Genomic DNA, 10,433 nt, shown 5'->3' with positions numbered 1-10,433 from the left:
GCAAATCTTAGTTAAGACTTTTGGTATACTTCCCAGAAACTTTTTTCTAATATGCAAGGTCTTGCACTGTTTCCCAGGCTGGAGTGCAGTGACACAATCATAGCTTACTGCAACCTTCAATTCCTGGGCTCAAGGGAGCCTCCTGCCTCAGCTGGGATTCCAGGTGTGAGCCACGGTGCCCAGCTGTTTTCAATAGATCTGAAGGAAGACCAAAACAAATTGTCAACTGATAAAACATTTAAATGTTTTTGGTTAATACTTACTAGCTTGAGATACAATAAAACCCCTTTTATTTGCATCTTCCTATTTATGTGAACAAGGTACCTAAGCTTACACGTATGAAAAAAGTTGGAATAGAATTATAGCTGAATCCGTCTCATTGGAGCAATCACAGTGCTAGAGAAGTTAGATACCAATTTTTTTTTTGAGACTTGAGTTTTGCTCTCCAGGCTGGAGTGCAGTGGTGCCATCACAGCTCACTGCAACCTCCGCCACCCGGGTTCGAGCCAGTTTCCTGCCTCAGTTTCCCAAATAGCTGAGATTACAGGCGCCCACCACCACACCCGGCGAATTTTTGTATTTTTAGTAGAGACAGGGTTTCGCCATGTTGTCCAGGCTAGTTTCAAACTCCTGATCTCAGGTGATAGACCCACCTCGGCCTCCCAAGTGCTGGGATTACAGGCGTGAGCCACCGCGCCCGGCCTAGATACCGGTTTTCTACAGCAGAAATAGTCACACTTTCTAAAGCAGAAGGGCTTTGGAGTCAGACCCGAGCTGGAGTGGGGGATGCTTTGCGATCTCTCTTCAGCAAGCTGTTGTTTTAGGGACGTGGGGCCACTTTCCTTTATTTGTATAAAAGATGCCAGTGCCCACTTAAGAGCTGTGCTGCTCCGGGCCAGCAGTTCAGCGAGTGCGCGTCGGCCTGGTGCTGTCGGTCACGTAAGTGGGCTCTTTGAGGTTCACAATGCGTCCTCCCTGGACGTTCTGGGCCTGTTAAGTTTGTGTCCGTGGGAAACGCTCACGGCGGTTCCCCAGAGGGCCGAGGGAGAAAAGTGAGGACGTTTCTGGCCGCCTGGCATATGCTAAATATCCTAGCAGGCACAAGGGCTCCCCAACGGGACTCGCCGGCCCGAGAGCCCGGGTGGGCCTCCAGCCCCGCCATCTGAGACCCTCCGTCGCTGGCCCTTCCGGCAGCAGCGCCCGGAGCGGATAGGAGATGCCGCGAACCGCCCCGCCAGTGCTAGGCTTTGTTGGGCTACGTCACTTCCGCCGCGGTCCCGCCCCCAGCGTGGTCGTAACCCAAGGCAACGGCCCGGCCTGCAGCGACCTGAGTAGCTCTTGCCAGTAAGCCGGGACTAGCTGTCTCGGGGCCTTCCATCCGCTCGGCCCCACAGGTAGGTGTGAGCGGCCATTTCTCCACCCCTGGGGTAAGGCCCGGGACCACTCCAAAGGCGACAGAGCGAGAGTCCCTGCCTCGTTCGAAAGGAAGCGACCCTCTGACGGGGGGAGCGAAAGGCAGAGGAACTATGTGCTGGGGCTTCCCCAGAGCGGGCGGGGTCTGGGGAGGGGGCGGGGCCTGAGGAGGATCCGTTGGGAGCGGAACCCTTTAAGGGCGGGTAGACGGAGGACGGGGAGGAATTCGAAGGGGCAATCCAGAACGCTTTTCTGAATGGGATAGTTTGAAAGAAGGGCAGGCGTCTTTGTGGCACGGTAGGAACTGGCGGAGGAAGGGGAAGAGCTAGATGAGGAAAAAAGGCTTATGGCATAAGGGGAGGAGCCTGATAGGGAAAGGGGTGTGGCCTGCAGGAAGGGGCGGGGCTAGATGAAGAGGTGGAGCCGAGCGTGATGCGCCTGGGCTTTAGGGTTGGCAGGTGGAGCGCGTGTGTTTGATGACTTGCGCTTTGCTGTGGACTGTAAGCTGTGTGAGAGCAGGGAAGACGGATGCTGCTTTAACTTTTTATTCTCAGTGCTAGGTACTTAGTGAATTCATTAATGTGAGTTGAAAAAGGGGAAGAGTTTGAGACTGAGATTGGAATAGATGTGGTCTGATCTGGAGGGATGGTGTAGAAACTGCGCTCCTTGGCATCATTCTGTGAAATACTTGAGGTTCCTGTGACCTGTAGGCATATAATAAGCAGAAGGCACATATAATTAACAAGGAGGATAAAATTTATACTCTTGGAAATATGAACAAATTGTGCAAGTTGGGTGGCACGGGTGCTTAACTTTGAGACAAAGGTTCAGCTCCTTCCAGTGTGTTTGTAAATGCGACTCCCAACTCATTTTCCTGTAGAAACTGTGTCACAAATGATCAGGATGCCCAGGTCAGTCTTCAGGACCTATTTAACTGGTTCATGTAAGTGAAGATTGGTCCTGTATTAAGAAACTTAACTTCTGCCATGGCTAACAATATTTCTAATGATTATTCCTTCATTCAGCATAGGCTGTTAAGGACCCGACCCACAAGAACGTTCACTCAAACTCCAAATGAGGCTGCCAGAAACTCATCTTTCCCTGGTTGGAATTTAAGATTCCTTTAAACCTATAGCTTGTAGGAAGATGAGGGTGTGTGGCACAGTGGAGAGCCAATGAGAAGTTGGGGCAAGGTGATAAGGAGTTTTGAGAGATTACCATCTATCTGCTTTTGACATAAACAGCTTGCGTTTGACTTAATACCCTGGGCCTTGGTTTCTCCTGGTCCGTCAGCATTCCCCTGCCCTTAATGGATTAGGAATCTGTCAACCAGGTATAGGAAGCTACAGTAAGATATTTGTAATCTGACTATATAGACAGACTGGCAAACATGTGGCACACTCTATTTTCTGGCAGACATAATTAATCAACCCCAGAAATTTTTCCTGCTATAGTCAGGTCATAACATCCTTCTCAGTACAACACTCTAGGTAGCCACTAGTTTGGAGTTGACAATTCAGAATATTTTTTGTTTTGTTTTGAGACAGTCTCACCCTGTTACCCAAGCTGGAGTGTAGTGGTGCAATCTCGGCTCACTGCAACCTATGCTTCTCGGGTTCAAGCGATTCTCCTGCCTCTGCCTTCCAAGTAGCTGGGACTACAGGCGTGAGCCACCATGCCTGGCTAATTTTTGTATTTTCAGTAAAGATGGGGTTTCATCATATTGGCCAGGCTGGTCTTGAACTCCTGACATCAAGTGATCCACCGGCGTCAGCCTTCCAAAGTGCTGGGATTATTGGTGTGAGCTACCGTGATTGGCCAGAATGTATTCTTTATCCCTGATCTAGGCAATAGGTGTTTTAAAAAAAGAGAGAGAGAGAGACATCAACTTCTATAACTCTTGGTAGGTTCCTCTAAAAAAAAAAGACTATCTAAATGGATGGATCTGGAATCCTGTAGAAAAGATTTAGAAACATAGGCCAGGTCATTGTATAGGGAGTAAGATGAAGGTGAATTTGCAGCTAGTTGAATAATTAGCAAATGTCCAAGTGAAAGGGATACCCAGAGGGCATTATCCTTTACCCATCCTTCTCAATGTCTTTATCCGTGATGTAGATGGAGATACAGAAGGCATCCTCATCAAGTTAATGGAGTCATCAAGCAAGAAGGAATGGTCAAACTGTGGGAAGTCAGAGTTAGGTTGCGAACTATCTAAGCAGGTTTAATAATGGTCCAAAAACAGAAGGGGAAATTTTACAAGGATCTGATTGATGCATTTGGAGTCTACATCTAAGTAAAACAAAAAGAATAAAGAAAAAGAAAAAAAGAAAAGAAAATCAACAGCATGGTTACAGAGTAAACAAGACAGGAATTTTTAGCCATTCATGTGAAAAAAAAAAAATCTGGAAGTTGTAGTTCACCTCAAGCTCAGTGTTAATCAAGATTGAGTTATAGGGTTGGGTGTGGTGGCTCATGCCTGTAATCCCAACACTTTGGGAGGCTGAGGCGGGCCGATCATGAGATCAAGAGATCGAGACCATCTTAGCCAACATGGTGAAACCCTGTCTCTACTAAAAATACAAAAATTAGCTGGGCGTGATGGCGCGCATCTGTATTCCCAGCTACTCCGGAGGCTGAGGCAGGAGAATCTCATGAACCCAAGAGGCAGAGGTTGCAGGGAGCCGAGATCATACCACTGCACTCCAGCCTGGCAACAGAGCGAGACTCTGTCTAAAAAAAAAAGAAAGAAAAAAGATTGAGTTATACTTTTTAAAAAATATAGTAACTTTGTTTAATTAATAGATGTAGATTTCAGATCAAAAGGAGTCAGATTTCAAAGTAGACACTTCTAGTCAGACCACTTTTGAGGTATTGCTTTCAGTTCTAGGCACCACATTTTAAGAGACAGGTAATTTTGCATTCTTAAGATGATGAGGAACTTGAGATTTGTATCTGACAAAATGATAGCTGTCTTCAGATGTTTTCAGATTTGCGTTTGAGAAGAATACCAAGAACTGAGGAACAAAATTTGCAGGCTTGCGGATGACTTAATTTGAGATCATTCAAATGTTTAGAGCTTCCAATGGAAAGAAAAAAAAATCCTGTAAAGTTATGAGCACTCAGTCATTGAAAGTACTTAAGCAGAAGTATTTAAGCTGAATTATTATTGTATTAGTTTTCTGTTGTTGCTTTGTTCTCTGTTTAAGATCTCCTAAGTCATCCAGTCTAGACTCTTATTGGAAGAACCCACTTCCAAGATCATTCAGACTGTTGGCTGAATTCAGTTTCTTGAAGTTGTAGAACTGAGATCCCTGTTTAATTCCTCATTGTAAACCAGGGTCTTTTCTCAGCTCCTAAATGCCATCCACATTCCTTGGGATGTGACCCCCACTTTATCAAAGCCAGCAACAATGCATTGAATTCCTCTTGTGCTTTGTATCTCTGACTTCTGCTGCTGCTAGCTAAGACAAGTTTGTTTTAGAAGACTATGTCATTTGATTAGGGCCACCCAGATTATCCAAAATAATATCCTATCTTCAGGTCAACTGGTTAATAACCATAATTACATCTGCAAAGTCCCTTTTACCAAATAATATAACATATTTGTGGATGTTATATTTCATCCTATTCACCCAGGGATTAGGGTGGGAAATCTTGAGGGGAGAGAATTTGTAGAATTCTTCCTACCACGTTATCTTTCAGGAACATTCTAGAAGAGTTTATTGCAGTAGGTATTTTTACCCATTTTTCTCTCCATGACCATAAATTAACCTTATGTGCTATTAATTCTGCCTCTAATCAGAGTTGTATCTTTGAATTAAGCATATTTTTAGTCTTCCAAAGACATGGAGCTTGTGTTCCTTAGACTTTCAATCTCTAATAGGCACTTTTTAGCCTGAATTTATGGTACATACCAATCTGGCTTTACACAGGGTAATAACTACAGACATCTGTTCCCTTCTATAGTGGTAAAATACTTTATGTTTTATATTTTCCTATTGTGAAACAGCAACTGTATTTTCCTTTTTTACCTGAAACTAGTCCTTTTCTGCTAGCATCATGTGACTTCCTATACGGTACCTATAATTTAGAGGACTAAATAGCTAGTTCCCTTTAGTATGTAACTCTTCATCCAGTTATTTTTTAAAGTATGTTATAATTGGCCAGGCACTTTGGGAGGCTGAGGCGGACGGATCACTTGACATCAGGAGTTGGAGACCAGCCTGGCCAACATGCCAAAACCCTGTTTCTACAAAAAAATACAAAAATTAGCCAGGCATGGTGGCGCACGCCTGTAATCCCAGCTACTCAGGAGACTGAGGCTTGAGAATTGCTTGAACCTGGGAGTCAGAGGTTGCAGTGAGCCGAGATCATGCAGTTGCACTCCAGCCTAGGCAAGAGAGTGAGACTCTGTCTCAAAAACATAAAAATAAAAATAAAAAAATAAAAACTAGGATGGGCACGGTGGCTCACGCCTATAATCCCAGCACTTTGGGAGGCTGAGACTGGTGGATCACCTGAGGTCGGGAATTCGAAACCAGCCTGACCAACATGAAGAAACTCCATCTCTACTAAAAATACAAAATTAGCCTGGCATGATGGCGCATGCCTATAATACCAGCTACTTAGGAGGCTGAGGCAGGAGAATCGCTTTAACCCAGAGGCAGAAGTTGCAGTGAGCTAAGATCACACCATTGCACTCCAGCCTGGGCAACAAGAGTGAAACTCCATCTCAAAGAAAATAATAATAAAAAGTATGTTATAGCTAGTTTCTTTTTTCTTTTTTATTTATTTATTTATTTTGCATCAGGTATAATCATTACACCAACAACCCCTCAGAGTCAGAGTCCCACCTGGCCTTGTAATCTCAGCTCTGACACAATCTCAGTAACTGTACTTACCTGTATAGGACAGACTGGTGTAGCGACAAGCAGTTCCTCAGATCTCATGGCTGGAGTCATTAAGTTTTTTCTCATCCATGCATAGTCTGATGAGGGTTTATGGGGACATTTCTCAAAGCTGTGACTCACAATCTAGGCCTCTTCCATTCTGTGGTGCCGCTAACTCAACATGTGACCCCCAGGGTCATTGTGGGAGGAGAAGAGAGAACTGAAGGAGGACGTTACCTATTCAGTGCCTCACCCAGGAAGTGACACACATTAGTTCCACTCACAGTCTGTTGACCAGGCTAGTCACAAGTCTCTAACCCAACTGCAACAGAGGCTGCAAAGTAGGCAAAGACAGTGGCTCTTTGGGCAGCAGTAGCTGTCTCTCACAGTGATCCCAGAATGTTCCTCACCTTCCTGCATTTTTTTTCTCATTTATAAGATGGTACCACTAATGAGTTATTCTCTTAGAGACTCAGTATATGTACCAGTTACATTATGCATTGACTTTTTAATTTTTTTTTATTTTTGGGGTTATTTACTTATTTATTTATTTAGAGACAAGATCTCCCTCCGGGGCCCACGCGATCCCCCACCTCAGCCTCCCTAGTAGCTCGGACCACAGGCACACACCACCATGCCTGGCCATTAAAAAAAATTTTCTATAGATGGGGTATCTCTGTGTTGCCCTGGCTGTTGTCAAATTCTTGAGCTCAAGTGATCCTCCTGCCTCAACCTCCCAAAGTCCTGAGATTACAGGCGTGAGCCACTGCAGCAGCCTGCACTGACTTTTCTTTTCCCAGCATTTGTACCTTAATTGAAACCAGGGTTTCTTTGTCTTGGAAGTGTTCATTTCCAATATAGTGACTTCTCTTCTCCTGCAGCGATTAGATTTTCTTCTCTGGCATTTTTTAGCCTTGATCACAGATAGTTGGTCGCTCTTATTGGTTAGTGATAACCTGCCATGTTTGACTGGGCCACTTGGAGCTTCCCCATGACACTGGGAGTGGAGCTTTGGCATTCTGAATACAGTGATCTCTAGTAAGGAGCAGTCGTATCAGGAACCAGGTAGGAATGTTCTTTTCATTCTTAGTGGGGCTGGACAGAGTCTCACGAGGTCAGAACAAATATAACTCACCATATCGCCGCTGTCTGATTGGCACTGGATTCCCAGGAACAAGTATGTCCACACCATATAGTGAAAAGAAGTACACATGGACTCTGGAGTCGGAAAAGCATGGCGTGGTGGTTCAAGACATGAAAATTATTTGATAATTCTCCCATACAGAAGAAGAGTCTGTGCCCCTTCCTCTTGAATGTGGGCTGACCCCAATGGCTGATAAAGCAGTTGAGTCCAGCAGTGAAACTATACATGACTATAAGTTATTATATAGAAGTGAAACTATAGAGTGACTTATAAGATCATCAAGCTACTCGGGAGGCTGAGGTAGGAGAATGGCTTGAACCTCGGAGGCGGAGGTTGCAGTGAGCCGAGACCACGCCATTGCACTCCAGCATGGGCAACAAGAGCAAAACTGCGTTTCAAAAATAAATAAATAAGTGAAAATAAAAAACAGGAAACCCCCAAATAAAAGCTGCCCAGTTTTAAGATTTATATTTATGATCCATTGTAAAGTGTTTTTTCATATAGACGGTTAATTGTTGCAACACCATTAGTTGAAAAGACAGTCCTTTCTGTATTTAATTATTTGTGTGCCTTTGTTTAAAAAAACCTATTGGCCATGTTTGGTGGGGGGGATGTATTTCTGGATTCCTTATTCTGGCGCATTGACCTATGTGTCTCTTCATTCACTAAAACCATACTGCTTTGATTACTGTAGCTTTATGGTAATTCTTAAAACTGGGTAGTGTGATTCTTCCACTTAATTCTTCCTTTTCAAAATGTTTCAGCTATTCTAGTTCCTTTGCCTTTCCCAATAAATTCTAAAACTGGCTTGTCAATGTAAAGAATCCTGCCCTAGATTCCTATTTATATCATCTCAGTATTCATCAGTGCACTCTTACAACTTCTTCTTTAACCTTTCAATCTATTTTTGGGGCTTTGTGTTTTCATATAAACTTTAGAATCCAAAAATTTGAAAAAGGTTTTTTTTTTTTTTTTGAGATGGAGTCTCACTCTGTCGCCTAGACTGGAGTGCAGTGGCGTGATCTTGGCTCACTGCAAGCTCCACCTCTTAGGTTCAAGCAATTCTCTGCCTCAGTCTCCTGAATAGCTGGGATTGCAGGCGGCCACCACCATGCCCAGCTAATTTTTTTTGTATTTTTAGTAGAGATGGGGTTTCACCGTCTTGGCCAGGTTGGTATTGAACTCCTGACCTCGTGATCCACCCGCCTCGGCCTCCCAAAGTGCTGGGATTACAGGCGTGAGCCACCACGCCTGGTGAAAAAGGTTTTAAGAACAGCATTATAATGTTTTAAGTCCAGTCTTATCTTCCTAAAATCTAGGACTTCCCATTCCCAGGAAATGGTCCAAGGAGTCTGGATTCTATTTTCAATGATGATAAATGTCGACATTTTAGGTAGTGACATTCACAGTAGATATGGGTTATTTTCTTTGTATTTCACCTCTAATGATACCAGATTAATGTGGTACCAAAACAGTATGATCAGTCACCAAAATCTGGCTTCTTACTCCTCCTGGAGATATAGAAGGAAGTATTAGCCCCGCTTCTCCTTAAAGTGAGGCAATGTCTGTGATTTGCTCCAGGCTAATGACATGTGAACTGAAGTCAAATGAGTGACTTCCAGAAAGAACCATTTAAGAGCCATGTTTGCCATCACACTCTGCATCACAGTTGGCTATGTTTTCCAACGACACAGGCAGCCTCTGTCAGTTCATGTTCAGGAGTGAGGACAATGTGGAACAGAGTCCCAGACATCATACAATGAACCTGCAGCATGAGTTAGAAAGAAGCCTGTGTTTTTTTAACCACTGGAAAAGAAATAGGGCTGCTTGTTACTGCAGCCTATCCTGGCCTGTCTTGACTAATGCTAGGTAGTCGAGACTGACAGACAGTACTCCTCCTAACTCAAGTGTACCCACTGAAGCCTTCTTCAAAAAGAGCCTGGCAGCTTGAGTCCTATCTGGGGCAAAAAAGACATAAACCAAAAATAAGCAAACACAAAATCAGAATTCTATTTTTTTATAAGTCCATTTCTAACCTCATTTTCATTAAAATAAAGTAGCCACGTTATTACCTTCTTTATCAAAACAATGTGAAGGGCCAGGCACGGTGGTTTATGTTTATAATCCCAGCACTTTGGGAGGCCGAGGCGGGTGATCACCTGAGGTCAGGAGTTCATGACCAGCTTGGCCAACATGGTGAAACCCCGTCTCTACTAAAAATACAAAAAAAATTAGCCGGGCATGGTGGCATGCGCCTGGAATCCCAGCTACTTGGGAGGCTGAGGCACAAGAATCACTTGAACCCAGGAGGCGGAGGTTGCAGTGAGCTGGAATCATGGCACTGCACTCCAGCATGGGTGACAGAGCGAGACTTGGTCTAAAAAATATATATATATATATTACAAAGAAAGGCTGGGCTCATGCCTGTAATCCCAGCACTTTGCGAAGCCAAAATGAGAGGATCAGTTGAGGCCAGGAGTTTGAGACCAGCCTGGTCAATATAGTGAGACCCCATCTCAAAAAAAAAAAAAAAAATACAAAGAAATACAAAGGCCCTTTCTGTACTATATGGCATGGTCATTTCTTCTGCTATCCCTTCACTTCTTTTCAGCTACCAGGCCTTTGGAAATTTCTTTATGTTCTTGGTCGGGTGGTCTCTTTCCACATAGGTTTTTCCTTTGGGCAGTGTTACTTATTTGTAAATAGGAGATAATGTTCATTGTTCTCAGTTTACACTGATTTCTCCCCCTCTTTCCCAATTTTAACTTTTATACAACACACAACAGAAAACATGTCCTTTTGCTGTATTCAACTGGTATGCCTCTACTGTTGACTGTGGTAGCTTCATGGTTGTCTTTGTTCATTTCAGGAGCAAGACACTTCGTACTCTAAATTATAGATTGGTTAGGGTGTTAAAGCTACATTAACTTTGCCGGACATATAACAAAGGAGCGTTTGATAGTCTTGTACTTCTCAGTTCATTAACA

At 43.8% G+C, this 10,433-nt stretch overlaps 1 protein-coding gene across 6 annotated transcripts in view; it reads left to right on the top strand.

Moving 5' to 3' along the window:
* Window positions 1-537: 537 nt before the first annotated feature.
* Window positions 538-10,433, top strand: part of C18H16orf46 (chromosome 18 C16orf46 homolog) — a 32,305-nt gene continuing 22,409 nt past the window's right edge. For 2 of the 6 annotated variants that reach the window (XR_002002975.4, XM_019011379.4), the window contains exon 1: window positions 877-1,394. The gene's annotated coding sequence lies outside the window, so the exon portion shown is untranslated. Of the gene's footprint in view, window positions 1,395-1,586; window positions 1,711-10,433 lie in introns of those variants that run through there. The other 4 variants (XM_063700355.1, XM_004058045.4, XM_055366747.2 and 1 more) reach the window with 4 other exon arrangements.

The sequence above is a fragment of the Gorilla gorilla genome, chromosome 18 (genome assembly GCF_029281585.2).
Source record: "Gorilla gorilla gorilla isolate KB3781 chromosome 18, NHGRI_mGorGor1-v2.1_pri, whole genome shotgun sequence".
NCBI lineage: Eukaryota > Metazoa > Chordata > Mammalia > Primates > Hominidae > Gorilla > Gorilla gorilla.
The sequence above is the reverse complement of the archived record's forward strand: the minus strand, read 5'-3'. Positions and strand labels throughout refer to the sequence as shown.